The 16,286-nt window shown below is 39.6% G+C and overlaps 1 protein-coding gene and 1 long non-coding RNA gene across 7 annotated transcripts in view; one reads left to right on the forward strand and one right to left on the reverse strand.

The window, feature by feature from the left end:
• Window positions 1-16,286, reverse strand: part of CKAP5 (cytoskeleton associated protein 5) — a 95,477-nt gene that overhangs the window by 76,195 nt on the left and 2,996 nt on the right. The window contains exon 1 of one of the 6 annotated variants that reach the window (XM_008543134.2): window positions 2,325-2,449. The exons of 4 other annotated variants lie outside the window; for them this stretch is intronic. The gene's annotated coding sequence lies outside the window, so the exon portion shown is untranslated. Of the gene's footprint in view, window positions 1-2,324; window positions 2,450-16,286 lie in introns of those variants that run through there. One more of the 6 variants, XM_070564981.1, reaches the window with a different exon arrangement.
• LOC139074466 (uncharacterized) lies at window positions 2,281-3,721 on the forward strand. The gene is made up of 2 exons (XR_011524100.1): window positions 2,281-2,663; window positions 3,225-3,721. It is a non-coding gene; the product is annotated as an uncharacterized lncRNA (long non-coding RNA).

A 16,286-nucleotide genomic window follows, 5' to 3' on the forward strand; every position in this document is an offset into this window, starting at 1 on the left:
AGGAATATGATGAGTTTGGTTTTAGACTTGAGAAGTACCATCTTCAAGTGGTTGGAAATGTGGCACCAGGGATGAACAGAGGGTTCTGGATTTCACAAACATACATATAGGAAAGCAAGTTTTCATTACATAGCAAGGTTTGATGCTTTAAGAATGAATAAAATTGCCAACATGAGAAGTAATAATAAAATTAGTTTGAACTATACATGATGCTTGCTATGGTTCATTCAATCTAGTCCATAGTACAAATATTCAGAAATTTCAGGGGCTGGCCCAGTGACACAGTGGTTAAGTTTGTACGCTCCTTTATGGCAGCCCGGGGTTCGCCGGTTTGGGTCCTGGGTACAGACCTATGCACTGCTTATCAAGCTATGCTGTGGCAGGCGTCCCACATATAGAGTAGAAGATGATGGGCACGGATGTTAGCTCAGGGCCAATCTTCCTCAGCGAAAAAAGAGGATTGGCAGCAAATGTTAGCTCAGGGCTAATCTTCCTCAAAAAAATTCAAATTATTCAGAGCTCCCAGGAAGTTTTACCTAGCCTAAGACAGATGCAAAGGCAAGAAGGCGAGCTAAAATAAATCTATTTTACAGAAATATTATAACCTTTATACTACTGATATATCAAAAATGTCTTCCAAAGAGCTCAAATACCATACAGTCCACACTATTCCTGAAAAAGGTTTAGATGTAATTGTTTATTTTTAGACCAGAGGTTAAGAAACGTTTCCAAGGTCACACAGAATTGGGCAGAACTTAGAATAAATTTCAAACTGTCTGGTTTTTCAGTTTAGTATCCAATTAAATATCGAGTTATCTCTTAAGTATGCATTATGCACTATCATGACATATAGACCCCAGCAGTCTATGCATTTTCTCCTTTATCACCAGCTAAAAGGCCCCGAGAAATTACGTCATGAGCAATGCTACAGAGGTGGGCCTAGAACCTGCGTCTCTCATTTCTCCATCCACCACTCTTTCCCACCGCCCAAAGGTCCAAGTGTGGTATCCTTTTATTTTAAATTCCTGTACTTTGACATCCTATAAGAATAATTATACAGCTACTAAAAAGGCCATTTCAGCTCTCTTCTTGGGAAGAAGCTATAGCAGTGAAACTATTTTATGGCTAATTCCCAAGCCCTTGACCTACAAAGTTCTTCACTATCACAATACTCGGGATCTGGATCTGATCACCATTCCTGGACTCTCACTTCTGGCTAAGGAAGCATCGAGTGAGTCTGAAGAAAGTTTGGGGGAAATTTCTGCCCACTCAAAAGGCAACCCCTTTGAATTTCCAATGAGGTGTGATGATAGACTCACTCAAAAAAAGAAAATAACTATAAATCAGAACACACACATGCCCAGGAATCTTTACTCAAACCATGTCTAGGAAGGACAACTAGATTAAAGAAACAATTATGTAACTGTCACAGAAAACTTAAGACTTTTATAACTTGGCCAAGCCAGACAAAAAACTCATCTCTAAGTAGCCAGTAACAAAAATGACAAGCCTTTCCCTCTAATTTAAAAAACATCACTGCCTCCAGGTAATTCCCATTAACAGGGACAAGTGTTGCCCTCTTCCTGGAGCATTATCAGGAGGCCAGAAATCTGAACTGCTTCTCTAGCAGGTTATCTCAACAAACTTGGGTATGCTTGCTGTCCTAGTCCTGGGATGGTGTCCTCCCACAAATTCCTTCAGAGAGGGGGAAGAGTAAAGAGCTGTCTCTTCCACATCATGCTATTCGTATTGGCAGGAAAGAAGGTTAACTGGACTCTCCCTAATAGCTGGCCACTGTCAATGTCTCCAAAAGGGAGACCCGACACCAACACAGGCCTCTGGGGAGATGAAAAGCTAAACCCGGCTGTGAATCAGGTCAACTCGGAGAGGTGCTGCTCAACTGTACCAAGGTAGCTGAAAACTTACTGCTTACTCATCCCAAAGCTACCCAGGTCTCCAAACCCCAGGCTAAGGACCTAAGGCCCAGGGCACTAGATCCAGCTCCACCCATCCAGCTCAACTGGGTTATACTCTGGTAAAAGCAATCCTCTCCTCACCCCAGGTTGGAACCAGGCTGGGACAAAGCCAGATCGTGGGCACCGCACCGCTCAACCACTGCATCTCTAAACAAGCACCCTCTAGGGCCGCTGTCACCACCCAGAAGTAGAGCAGATGCCCCAGGCTTTAGCTCACTGCACCCGGCATTGTTTACGCTCTTTCGCAGCCTTAGTCTCTGATAGGCCAGGAAAGTCCCCTGTACCGTCCACCAGGACTTCCGGCATGGGCACGGGATGCTCGACCCTCGCCTGCAATTTGACACTTACGCTCCCCAGGCAGGGAGAGGTCGCGGGCCCTACGATCCGAGCAGAATCAGCAGGAATCCTAGGCTGGCGGGCGGCGGCATTGGGCCGCCTGGAAACGCCTCCTCCGGGGGCGGGGCCCAGAGCTCGCCGTCAGAGTGCCCGCCCCGCCTCGGCCCGGTTCGCACACACTGACGGCTTAAAGGGGCCTCCGCTGAACCGCGGCGGACCTTGGCCCAGAGGTCTGCAGGGCGCAGGGCGCTCCTTCCAGCCCACAGGGTTGCCAAGCCATGAGGCAAATGAAGGACCAACTAGGAAGACTCCACCGCAGATGCGTGGAACTCTTTTTTGGTGGCAACACAGGTAATATTCCAGAAACAAAGGAGATGACCAGTTTCTCCTATTACAATCCTAATCCCTCCTCCAGGGGCAAAAAAAATTGCTGCAGGAAATAGCCAAAGCATCAAGGTAAATATATAGCCCCCATTATGTAAGCAGCTCATTCCATTAACCTGAGTGGGTAGTGTTCTTCAAATGGCAACTCAAAGGCCCAGAAAAGAATTCTGGCAGCCTGCATTGCTTCACCTCACCCTGTCACTGACTTCCTTCTGTTCTCTACAACAGAGGAATTCCAGACAATGATAGAAGATGGGTAGGAGGTAATAGGAGGCAAAACAGAGAAATAATATTCTCCTTCTTGTGAGTAAAATGCGATCTTTCAAAGAGTGGCCAAGAATTCACTACAAGTCTATGTAGATAAAAATCTTGCATGCAAATACAAGCTGGGATGCACAATTATCTAATTTAATATGAAGAATTCTTGAAAAAAAATGTAGCAAAAACTGGATTAATATCTCAGGGGGTTAAGTAATGATCTCCAAGCTCTCCATAGGTTATCAATGAGTTTTAATTTTCTTTTCACAGGAGGAATTTTTCTTCAATCTCAGCTTACAAGTTTTGACTGCATTTTGTGTCTCCTTCATACTGCCAGGAAAGAGATTTATGTGGTTACTAAGCCTGTATTCCTCTATCTAACCTAGATGAATAAATACACCTTACTAAAGCCTTAAGCCACCACCAGACCAGTATGGGAATCAATTTAGTGAAGCTAAAGACCATTTATAAGTGCCCTAACATCTGCAATCCTGAACAGGGGTTCAAGTGGAAATTTAGAGTCCAAAGAACAGGCATGAAGACTGCTCTACTAGGGAGCAGACCCAGGTTACCCTTATGCTGATGGTCTTAGAAAATTCTAGGTTAAGGCTGCCACAAATCAGACTAGAATAGTCCGATTTTGAACTGCCCACTAGCACTGTGCAAGAGTTCAAGTAATGTACAAGAGTAACTGGATTACTTAGTACTAATTGCCGGTATAGATCTGTATTTTTATACCTAGGAATTAAAGCCAGTTCTATCTGCAACTTAGTATTATTGGTTTGTAATGTAGTCTTCTTTTTACAAACCAGTCATTGGTCATTTGGTATGAATCTTAGATGCTACTTTATATAACACTTTCAAAGGGAAATATCAATGAAAATTACTCTTTCAAATCCCATCCAAGAGTAGTCAAATCTGGTCATTTTGTCTGGATCAACAAGCTATAAGGATAAACAAAAAGTATTCCTAGTAAGTAGAACCAAAACATGCATACACATCTTTCAGACTGGTTTTCCCACATTCAGATGAGTTTTTTCACAGTCTAAATAAAATTCCTCAACAATCTCTTTATATAGCAAGTCATTTTAAACTTCTTTTATCAAAAGTATAATTCTCTTGATTAGGAAGCAAACAGAAGCTTACAAGAAAATATTAAGAAACTTATTATAAATACCATTCCAATATTACAAAAACTTCTTTTAAAAAGGGGGTCCAGAATTTTTGTACATTGTTGGGGGCATGTAAATTGGTACATCCATTTTGGAAAATATTTGATATTAACAACCCATTCCCAAGAGAATTGAAAGCATATGTCCACACAAAAACTTATACATAAATGTTAACAGCAGCATTATTCATAATAGCCCGAAAGTGGAAACAACCCCCAAACCCATCAATTGATGAATGGGTAAACAAAATGCAGTATATGCATACAACGGAATATTATTCAGCCATAAAAAGGAATGAAGTACTGATACATGCTATAACATGGGTTAACCTTGAAAACACTATGCTAAGTCTCTGAAAGAAGCCAGACACAAAAGGCCATATGTTATATGATTCCACTGGTATGAAATGCCCAGGTTAGGCAAATCTACAGAGACAGAAAGTAGAGTAGTAGTTTCCAGGGGCTGAGGGTAAAGAAGAAGAAAGGGGGAATGGGAGTGACTTACTGGGTATGAGGTCTCTTTTTAGGGTAATGAAAATGTTCCAGAATTAGATAGTGGTGATGGTTGCACAACTTTGTGACTATGTTAAACAGCCACTGAATTGTATGTATACTCTAAAAGAATAAATTTTATGGTATGTGAATTACCTATCAGTTAAAAAAAACCCATTGACAGGAGAATGACTAAACAAGCTGTGTTATATTCACAAAGAAGATATACAGAGTGAAAACAAATGAAGACAGCTATTAACAAAAACTGGGATGAATTTCACAAACCATGCTGCAAGAAAAATATCCAGTTACTGAAGAACACACAGTATGATTACACAAACCCAAACGATATACTGTTTAGGAATACAGATACTTGTGGTTAAATCAAAAAGACAAGTAAAAGGAGGATATACTGAAAACTCAGCATAGTAGAAAGGGCAGAGAATATAAACTCGGATGTAATCAAGGAAGGTTGCACACGATATTGGTAATGTTCTATCTTAAACTGAGTGGTAGGAACATGGGTGTGTCCTTTTTAAAATTTATAGCATAGATAATTTATTATTTTAAAAATATATTAAATATTCCATGAGTTTAAAAATTAAAGGAAAAAAATACCCCCTGCCTCTAGCTAGTAGGATCTTATAATTTAAAAAGTTACATACTGGGGCTGGCCCGGTGGCGCAGCAGTTAATTTCGTGCACTCCACTTCTGCAGCCCTGGGTTCACCGGTTCAGATCCCAGGTGGGAACCTACGCACTGCTTATCAAGCCATGCTGTGGCAAGTGTCCCACACATAAAATAGAGGAAGATGGGCACAGGTGTTAGCTCAGGGCCAATCTTCCTCAGCAACAAGAGGAGGATCAGGCGTCCATATTAGCTCAGGGCTAATATTCCTGGGTGGGGCTGGGGGGAGTTACATACTATAGTGTCAAGCAGAAGTGTAAGAAGGCACTTTTTTAAAAAAAATCTGAGAAGATCACTGGGACAGAAAGACGAAAATTTACATCCCCAAATCCCTGCTCTGCCATTAACTAGTTGTGAAACCTCAGAGAAGTCATTTAATCTTTGGGGGCTTCAGTGTTCTCATGCATAAAACAAGGAGTTTGTATTAATAACTCTCCCACCTCAAAAGTTTTATGAAACAGTACTCCACAACTATTTATATATAATAAACATTCCAAGTTCTTAAGTACTCAGACATCTGCAGCTAACGTGAAATGTTTGGAAAGTGCTTCTACTTCAGTGGCAAAAATCTCATAGCCCCATTCTCTTTGGCCCTTGGTTAAATTACTACAAAGGAACGGTAGTTTGCTCTATGCTAGTATCACAGACAATCCAAAACCACAGTTTGCATACATGTAGGTTCTACCATCATTTTCCTTTTTCAGGCACTCTAACCCTGGTAGAATATATTTTGTCCCCAGGTCAAAAAGTAGGGATTCACACAAGCCACTCAAAAAGCAGAATTTTAATTATCAGCCTCTTATGCCTGGCAAAGAAAGTAATATGGCAAAAGGTAAAACACTGATTCAAAAAGTCAGAAATATGAATTGTATTTCCTTCTCCATACATATAGAATGAGAAGGGGAGTTTCTGAGTCATCTAGTCATATCTAGCACAATTCATGGCACCAAGTAATATCACATTTAGAGCAGGCCTTCCTTCCTATAGTCTGTACTCAGGGCGCCACACCCAGCTGAACATTCACTGGAAAGGAATTTAAAAGTGATACATTAAAAGCCCAGGACAGATGGCTTCACTGGAGAATTCTACCAAATATTTAAAGGAGAATTAACACTAATGCTCTGGAAACTCTTCCAAAAAATTGAAGAGGAAGGAATACTTCCAAGCTCATTCTATGAGGCCAGATTTACCCTGATACCAAATAGAAAAAAACTACAGACCAATATCACTGATAAATACTGATGCAAAAATCCTCAACAAAATACTAGCAACCTGAATCCAACAGCATATTAAAAGGATCATACACCACAACCAAGTGGGATTTATTTCTGGGATGCAAGGATGGTTCAACATACCAAAGTCAATCAAAGTAGTACACCATGACATTGTCCTTCATTAAAAGAATGAAGGACAAAACCCACATGATCATCTCAATTGACCAGTATAAAGCATTTGACAAGATTTAACACTCTCCATATCAAATTATCTTTGACAAGGGTGCAAAGACCACTCAATGAGGTAAGGACAGTCTCTTCAACAGTGTTGGGAAAACTGGATATCCACAAGCAAAAGAATGAAGTTGGATCCTTATCTTACACCATATTCAAAAATTAACTGAAAATGATTAAAGACCTAAACGTAAGATCTAAAACTATAAAACTCCTAGAAGAAAACATAGAGGAAAAGCTTCATTACATTGGAATGGGCAATAACTCCTTAGATATGATGCCAAAAGCACAGGCAAGAAAAGCAAAACAGACAAATGGAATTACATCAAAGTTGAAAATGTTTGTGCATTAAAAGACACAACAGAATAAAAAGGAAACCTACAAAATGGAAGAAAATATTTGCAAATCATATATTTGATAAGGTGTTAATACTCAAGACAATACAAAGAACTCCTACAAAAGCAAAAACCCAAATAACCCAATTAAAAAGTGGGCAAAAGACTTGAATAGATATTTCTCCAAAGATGATATACAAATGGCCATACAAAAAGATGCTCAACATCACTAATCAGAGAACTGCAAATGAAAACCACAATGCAATATCACCTCACACCCATTAAGATGATTACTATCAAAAACACCCAAAAGATCAGAAAGCCAGAAAATAACAAACAGTGGCGAGAATGTAGAGAAACTGGAATCTTCATGCAATTGGTAGGATAGTAAAATGGTGCAACTGCTATGGAAAACAGTATGGAGGTTGTTTAAAAAACTAAAAATAGAGTACCATATTACCATATGATCCAGCTATCCCACTTCTGAGTATATAGATATCCAAAAGAATTGAAAACTGGTCTCAAAGAGATTTGTACACCCATGTTTAAAGCAGCACTATTCACAATAGCCAAGAGTTAGAAGCAATCCAAATGTCCATCAAAGGATGAATGGATAAACAAAATGTGGTATATGCATACAATGGATTATTAGCCTTAAAAAGGAAAGAAATCCTGTCACTTGCTACAATATGGATGAACTTTGAGGACACTACACTAAGTGAAATAAGTCAGTCACAAAAAGACAAATATTGTATGACTCCACTTATATAAGGTATCTAAACTAGTAAAATTCATAGAAACAAAGTAGAAGCATAGTTTATCATGGACTAGGGAGGGGGGAAAAGGGGAGCTGTTTAATGGATACAGAGTTTCAGATTTGCAAGATGAAGATCTTCTGGAGATGTGTTTCACAACAATGAATGTACTTAATTAAAAATGGTTAAGATGGTAATTTTTAAGTTATGTCGGGTTTTTTTCCACCATAATTTTTAAAAAAGTGACACAAATGCTCTGCAGGTAAAGAGAAAAAAAACAATGAAGAAGGGGGCCGGCCCCAAGGCCGAGTGGTTAAGTTCACGCGCTCAGCTTTGGCAGCCCAGGGTTTGACCAGTTTGGATCCTGGACGTGGACAGGGCACTGCTCGTCAAGCCATGCTGAAGTGGTGTCCCACAAAGCACAACTAGAAGGACCCACAACTGAAGTATACAACTATGTACTAGGGGGCTTTGGGGAGGAGCAGGGGAAAAAAAAGACTGGCAGCAGAAGTTAGCTCAGGAGCCAATCTTAAAAAAAAAAAAAGATGAAGAAGCCTAAAGTAAACATTTCAATACTGATGTGGAAAAAATCCATTATTAAGTTTTAAAAAGAAATAAGAAAGACAGTAATATGAATTTTAATTCCTTTTTTCTGTTTAGTAAAAATATACAAAGAGGGACATAAACATTTGCGGTAGGCTGATAATGATCCCCAAAGATAGCAGGTTGTAATCCCTGGAGCCTGTAAATGTTACTTTATTTGGAAAAAGGGTCTTTGCAGATGTGATTAAATTAATCCTGAGATGGGGAGATCATCTGGGATGATCTGGGTGGGCTCTAAATGCAATCACCTGTATCCTCGTAAGAGGGAAACAGAGGGAAATGTGACACACACACTGAGGAGAAGGCAATGTGAAGACAGAGGAGAGCAAGATCAGAAGAGGCTGGAGTGATGTGACAACAAGCCAAGGAATGTCAACAGCCACCAGAGACTGGAAGAGGCAAGACAGGGATTCTCCCCTTCAACCTCTGGAGGAGTGTGGCCCTGCCCTGATTTTCACCCCCTTAAGACTCATCCTAGGGGCCGGCCTGGTGGTGCAGTGGTTAAGTGTGCACGTTCCGCTTCAGCAGCCTGAGGTTTGCTGGTTCGGATCCCGGGTGCAGACATGGCACCACTTGGCACACCATGCTGTGGTAGGCGTACCGCATATAAAGTAGAGGAAGATGGGCAGAGATGTTAGCTCAGGGCTAAGCTTCCTCAAAAAAAAAAAAAAAAAAGACTCATCCTAAATTTTGGACTTCTGGCCTCCAAAACTGTGAGAAAATAAATTTCTGTTGTTCTAAGCCAGCAAATTTTTGGTAATTTGTTACAGCAGCCATAGAAAACTAATACAGCATTGTACATGTTTGAATGCCCATAAAAATTTTCTGGAAGGATCCATAGAAAACTATTAATCATGGCTACTTCTAAGAAGTTTGTCTAAGGGGCTGGCTGAAGAACTTTTACTTTTCACTTTAATGCTAGCCATGACTCACCCCCTCCCTTGCCCCTCAAACAAGAAGCTTCAATAATTGTATCATAATGCTTTAAAAAACTCTAAAACTTTAAAATTCTAGCTTGGAAACTTTACGCTGGTTCTGTCTAACTCATCCCATAAGCTAAGCCTCACTACTCTCCCTTCACATTTTTGGGCACCATATCTCCTTTGAAAAAAGGAACTGAGTCTTATTTATTACCCCAGCATCTAGCAGAGAGTGCTTTGCACTCAAATAATTCCTAAAATGGTACAAGCTCATTAAATCATGGAAGTCTTAAATATATAATACAAGTGTTCCTTGAGTTGTTTATAAATAAAATTTTGTATGCTGAAGGTGTACTTCAGATGTGCCAGGAAAACACAATATATTTAATGGACTTCTGAAGTAAACTCTTTTTCAAAGTGAAAAACAGCTCAGTTAATAGAATTTGAAATCCTATAAGATTTTTGCCACTGCTTTCTTTTTTTTTTTTTTTTTTTTTTTTTTTTTTTTTTTTTTTAAAGATTTTATTTTTTCCTTTTTCTCCCCAAAGTCCCCCGGTACATAGTTGTGTATTCTTCGTTGTGGGTTCTTCTAGTTGTGGCATGTGGGACGCTGCCTCAGCGTGGTCTGATGAGCAGTGCCATGTCCGCTCCCAGGATTCGAACTAACGAAACACTGGGCCGCCTGCTGCAAAGTGCGCGAACCTAACCACTCGGCCACGGGGCCAGCCCCTTGCCACTGCTTTCTTAGTTATCTACTTTTTCATTAAAAGATCCAAAATCCATTAAAAGAGAGTAATTTTAATTTTAGAATCTTTCACTTTGGCAAAGAATGGCAGAACAGTTGCTTGCAGTAAATCTCACTGTAGAGAGCTCTAGTCAAGATTAAATTCAATCTAAACCTGTCATGTTGGGCTCTGGAGTTAGATCTGAGTTCTAAAACTTTCTCCGTCACACATTAGCTGAGCTTCAGTTTCATCATCTAACAGTACCATCTTCATGTGGTTCCTTATTTAATACACACTTCTGGAGCATTCACTTTGTGCCAGGCACTATTCTAAGCGCTTCACATGTACTAACTCATTGAATTCTCATAACTTTGAAGTTGATATTATTATTCCCATTTTACAGAAGAGGAAACTGAGGCATACAGGTTAAGTAATTTGCCTAAAGTGATCCAACTAATTGCTATTAAGATTAAATGAAATTTTACCTTATACATGTTAAGAACCCCCCAAACATCCACATTATTCCCCTGCCCCACAAGTACACTTGTACTTGTCAGATCATGTGAGGCTCCTCTGTTGTTAGGCGCTCAGCTGTGTGCGGAGTACAGGTTGTGCATTACAGTGGGGGAGGGGAGGTACTATGAGGGTGTAACAGGCAACTAATCCAGACTAGAGGGTCAGGAAAGGTTTCCCTGAGAAAGTGATAATTTAGGCTGAGAACTGAAGGAAATGAAGAGGGATTAGCCCGGCAAAGCCATAATGGGTGGGGACAAGAGAGAATGTTACAGACATGTGTGTGAAAGCCTGAAAGAGCTGGGCAGGAGTAAAGAATAGAACTAGAACTTGTGTGGACGAACATGGGCTGAGCCAGGGGAGCAGACTGAAAATGGCCAGATCATACAAACCCAGTGACTTTATGCAAGGAAGCAGTACTAACGGATTGCCTGGCAAATACCAGCACTCAAATTACGGTGCTATTATTATGAGCATCATCCCAGAGTCATTCAGGGATTTTAGACAGACTTCAGACTTAAACAAACCCACATTTCAGCCCTCTGTTCCAAGAAAGGCCTAAGTTAGCTTAGCGCTCTTAGGACCGAGTAAAGCAAGTCTTCTCTGGTCTAAAACAAACTGCTTCTTTGTATGTACAAGCAATCTATTCCTTTTTATCCTACAGAAAGCAGGTTTACTATTAGTTAAACAAGTAAATACCATTTTATAATACTCAAGGGGACTGTCCGTATTTTCTTTGGAGGAATCTCCCTTATTAAACATTGCTCAAAATAAGCAGCTGGGCTCTGAAGTATAAAAAACTGTTTTTATTTACTGCACAGAGATTTATGATATGGGATTTGATTTTTACTCCCAAATGAAGCAGTCACACTAGTTCTAGACTAGGAGGTTCTCATGAGAGCTTTTGTTTTAAAGGAAGGTACCACATTAAAAAAAAGGGCCAAAACAAAAGTGTGGAATTATAGTACTGAAAAATTCCTAAAATCTAGAAATGAGAGACTTCATACGGCAACTGGATAAGGATGTAAAATGATAAAAACAAGCACTGCAAGTAAATAGAAAAAAGAAAAAAAGCAATAAAACAGCAAAACTGATTAGGGAATGAGATGTTCTAGATAGCCAAGTTTGCCAGATCTCAGAGGGCTAGCCCTGAAACAATAATTACTTTATGTAACTATTTTTCATATAAAGCTAAGAAAATATAAATGCCTCCGCGTCATATAAAACAAAGTATACTGTTGATCATTAAATTTCTCAGGATAATCCATTTGAGCAATCAATGCAGCAATACCTTCAATATCTACTGCCAGAGAAGTATGAGGGACTCTTGCACCAAAACTAAATGGTTCCAATGTGGCTTTTTCTTAATTTTAATGTTTTATATTTTGTAGCTTTCCTTCCTCAACCTTTGTGATCAAGCTAACAGTTCTGGTTAGCTTGTAGCATGCTGCCTTTCTAATTTTAGCTCTTGATTTCAAGAACCAAGCAGGCTGACATTGTGCATAAAGAGAGTTAGGATCTACTCGAAGGAAGTCAATAAAATTTGTGATACCTACTTAGGCTGCTGAAAAGATATTTTTGGTTTATTTCCTGGTAGTTGACTTTCAGAGAAATAAAATGCTATTTTAGGTCTTATGATTGAAAAAAGAAAAGAAGATATCCACATTAAAGAAATGAATTTCATTTCAACAAATACTTGAGACTAGTCAACTTTTTTCTCATCTTTATAGAAAGGAGCTGTCACTTTAATTAATAACAAATCTCTAAGAAACATAATCAAGATATCAAAGAAGTAGGTTTCTTATCTCAATAAAATAACAAAAATCATGTTTGAAGAGACACAAGGTCACCATGGCTTATCTGACATCATATCTATGCCAGAAATGTATGATTATTCCAACTCAGTCCGAATTTATGCTTTGAATGCATCTTTAAACAAAGATTATATGCAAGGACCAAACAACTGCTATTATCAAGTCAGGGAAAATGTTTTTTATGGCACTTAAAAAGTGTTACCAGGAGAAAAAAGTTAGATTTCAGTAAAAAGGAAATCACAAAGAGGACATCTGTTTAGAACACGTATGAATTCATGTTTAGCTTAATATAAATACTGATGGAAAGATATAGAAACAATTACATTTATGTGCATATACACAGGTTAGTATACATACATATATTACCTAGCTTTGTCCACTGAAAGAGCCCAGGATAATGACTCCAGCAACGAGCACAGCTTGCACCTACATCTTGGTCTCTAAAGACCACTGTCCCACAAAAGGAACCAGGTCTCCTTGGAGAAATGGCTGAGTCTAGGGTTGGGGCAGGGAAACTATAAGATGAGCCTGGAGCATCTTGTAGTACCAGAAAGTGAGAAAATGCTCACAAAGGAAAAAAGATGGGGGCAAGTCAAAGGGACACAGAAGCCAATCCAAAAGAGCTCCCAAAGGTCAAACATGGAACAATTTGAACAAAAAAACAAATAACGGAGTCAGATTACAACTCAGAGTACAGAACAGATACACATACTGATATAAATGGTTGAACAGAGAAAAATAAGTGAGGGAGACAAATCTTCCTTATAAAAGATCAGATAATATATATAGACACTCTTTCCTCTGGGAAGTGGAACTTAAAAGTCCTTCACCCACTCTGGGGGTGGGCTAGACTTAGTGACTCACTTCCAAAGAACAAGTATAGAAAGGGAAAAATAATAACTTTACTACTTAACCTGGCAAAACTACCTTAACCAAGTGATCAAGGTTGACATCATCAGTGATGTCATGTGGCTATCACATATCCCTCGAAATGAAATCATGGTATTTGTGGCATTCTTTCCAAAAACACATAACCCTTGTCTAATAATGAGAAAAATATCAGACAAACCCAAAAGGAGGGACATTGTACAAAATAACTGAACAGGTACTCAAAACTGTCGAAGTCATGAAGACAAAGAAAGACTGAGAAACCATCAAAGACTAGCGAAGACAGAGATAGACAACAACTATATGCAATAGATCACTCTGGATTGGATCCTGAAACAGAAAGGCAATATGAGTAGAAAAATCGTAGAAATCTAAACAGAATCTGGAGTTTAGTTAAAAGTAATGCATTAGTGTTAGTTTCTTAGTTTTGACAAATGCACCATGTAAAATGTTAACAACAGGAGAAACTGGGTGAGAGGTATACAGTAATTCCATGTGTCATCTCACAACTTTTCTGTAAATCTAAAATTATTACAAAATAAAAAGTTTATTTTTAAAAAGTTTCCTCTAGGGGCCAGCCTGGTGGCGCAGCGGTGAGGTTCGCACATTCTGCTTTGGCGGCCCGGGGTTCGCTGGTTCGGATCCCTGGTGTGGATCTACACACTGCTTGTCAGGCCATGCTGTGGGCAGGCATCCCACATATGAAGTAGAGGAAGATGGACATGGATGTTAGCTCATGGCCGGTCTTCCTCAGCAAAAAGAGGAGGATTGGCAACAGATGTTAGCTCAGGGCTAATCTTCCTCAAAAAAAACCAAAAAACAGGGGCTGGCCCCGTGGCCGAGCGGTTAAGTTCGCGCACTCCGCTGCAGGTGGCCCAGTGTTTCGTTGGTTCGAATCCTGGGCGCGGACATGACACTGCTCGTCGAACCACGCTGAGGCAGTGTCCCACATGCCACAACTAGAAGAACCCACAACAAAGAATATACAACTATGTACCAGGGGGCTTTGGAGAGAAAAAGGAAAAAATAAAATCTTTAAAAAAAAAAAAAAAAACAAACAAACTATGAGACAGTAAAAAGATCAGTGGTTGCCAGGGGATGGGGGAGGGAGGAAAGGATGAAAAGGAGAATGTACTTTTTTTGAACAGGGGACTTTTAGGGCAGTGGAACTATTTTTGACGCTACTGTAATGGTGGATATATGACATTATGGATTTGTCAAAACCTATACAACTTTACAACATAAAGAGTGAACTTCAATGTATGCTGATTTTAAAAATTCATTTAGGACATTGGGGGATCCCAGAAAAGAATGCAGACTGTAGCAAGAGAATTTAACTGTATTACAAATGTGTGAGACAACCTTGCTGAAGGGGGTGGGGCAAAAGGAGCTGACCTAGGTAACTTCGGAAATGAATGGAGTCTGCAAGACTAAAGGCAAAAGGAACTGTACATAAGCATTGTACCTCTAGATGATAAAATTGTTTCCCATGGGAGTACAGGTTAATAATTCTGATATCGCTATACATATATACTGGAACTGAACAATTAAGTGAACGAATGGTGGATGGCGGAAGCCAGGTTTCTCACTGTTGAAGTGGAAATTCACAGATCAGCAAGGGGAGGAGGCTAGAATGACCTATGTGGAACAGATTAGAGTTGGAGATATTAGTAAGAACTCACATTAACTGAATATAGATACAGATGGCTACATAGAGAAACATTTATAGATACATCTATATACATGAGTTAGCATACACATAGATATTTCTTTGCTCTGTTACCTGAGAGGGCCTAAAAGAAAGGATACCCCAACAGCAATGAGAACACTTAATACCCAGATCTTGGTTTCTAACACCATTCTCCAATAACCAGGGCTTCTTGGAGAAATGGCTAATTCTAGCACTGTGACAAGAAACATACAAGATGAGCCTAGAGCATCCTGTAGTGCCAGAAAGTAAAGTGCTCAAAAATAATTAAATAAAGCAAAACACACACACACACACACACACACACACACACTGATGTGGGTATGTTAAAGGGGCACAGGAGCCAAGTGAAAGAGCTCCCAATGGATAAAGCTGGAACAATTTGAGCAACAAAATAGTATCGGAATAAAATTCAAAGTATAATATAAATATCCTTCAGTCTATACTGATATAAATAAATACTTGACCAAATGAATAAGTGGAGAAAGAGACAATCTTCCATGCAGAAGAAATCCAAATAAATTAAGTAGATACCCCACCGCAAAGTACAGGGACTATCACTCCTCACTCCTTAAGTGTAGGCTGCACATAGTTACTTCCTTCCAAGGAGGACAGAAGGAAAAGGGGAAAAACAATAACTTTACAGTGGAGAAACCTGACAAACACTACTTCAGCCAGGTGATCAAAGTCAATATCAATAGTCATAAATCATGTTGATAGCACCCTTGATATGATGTGATGAAAATGGCACTTTATTTCTGTGATCTTCCTCCCCAAACCTCATAACTCCAGTCTAATCATGAGAAGAACACCAGATAAATTCCAAAAAAGGGACATCCTACAATATACTTAACTAGTACCCCTAAAAACTGCTACAGATTTCAAAGCTTTCAAAAACTGAAGGAAAAAAAAGGGTGGTGGGCAGAGCCAGACTTACCTTCCTTCCCAGCCAACAGAAACATAAAACTACCATTTTTCCAGGACTCTTAGTTGAAGACTTTCCAAATTAGTCTGCTGAGATACTGCTCACACCCAAACACACAGTAACTCAGCCAACTGGTTGGTTATAGAGTCATGCACCGCGTGACGACCTTTCGGTCATCAATGGACCGCACGTGGTCCCAAGTACCACACAGCCTTGGTGTGTAGTAAGCTGTACCATCCAGGTTTGTGTAAGTACATTCTATGATGTTCACACAACGACGAAATCGCCTAATGACGCATTTCTGAGAACGCATCTCCATCGTTAAGCGACATGTAACCGTATACTGTC

The sequence above is a fragment of the Equus przewalskii genome, chromosome 11 (assembly GCF_037783145.1).
Source record: "Equus przewalskii isolate Varuska chromosome 11, EquPr2, whole genome shotgun sequence".
In the NCBI taxonomy this organism is placed as follows: Eukaryota; Metazoa; Chordata; class Mammalia; order Perissodactyla; family Equidae; genus Equus; species Equus przewalskii.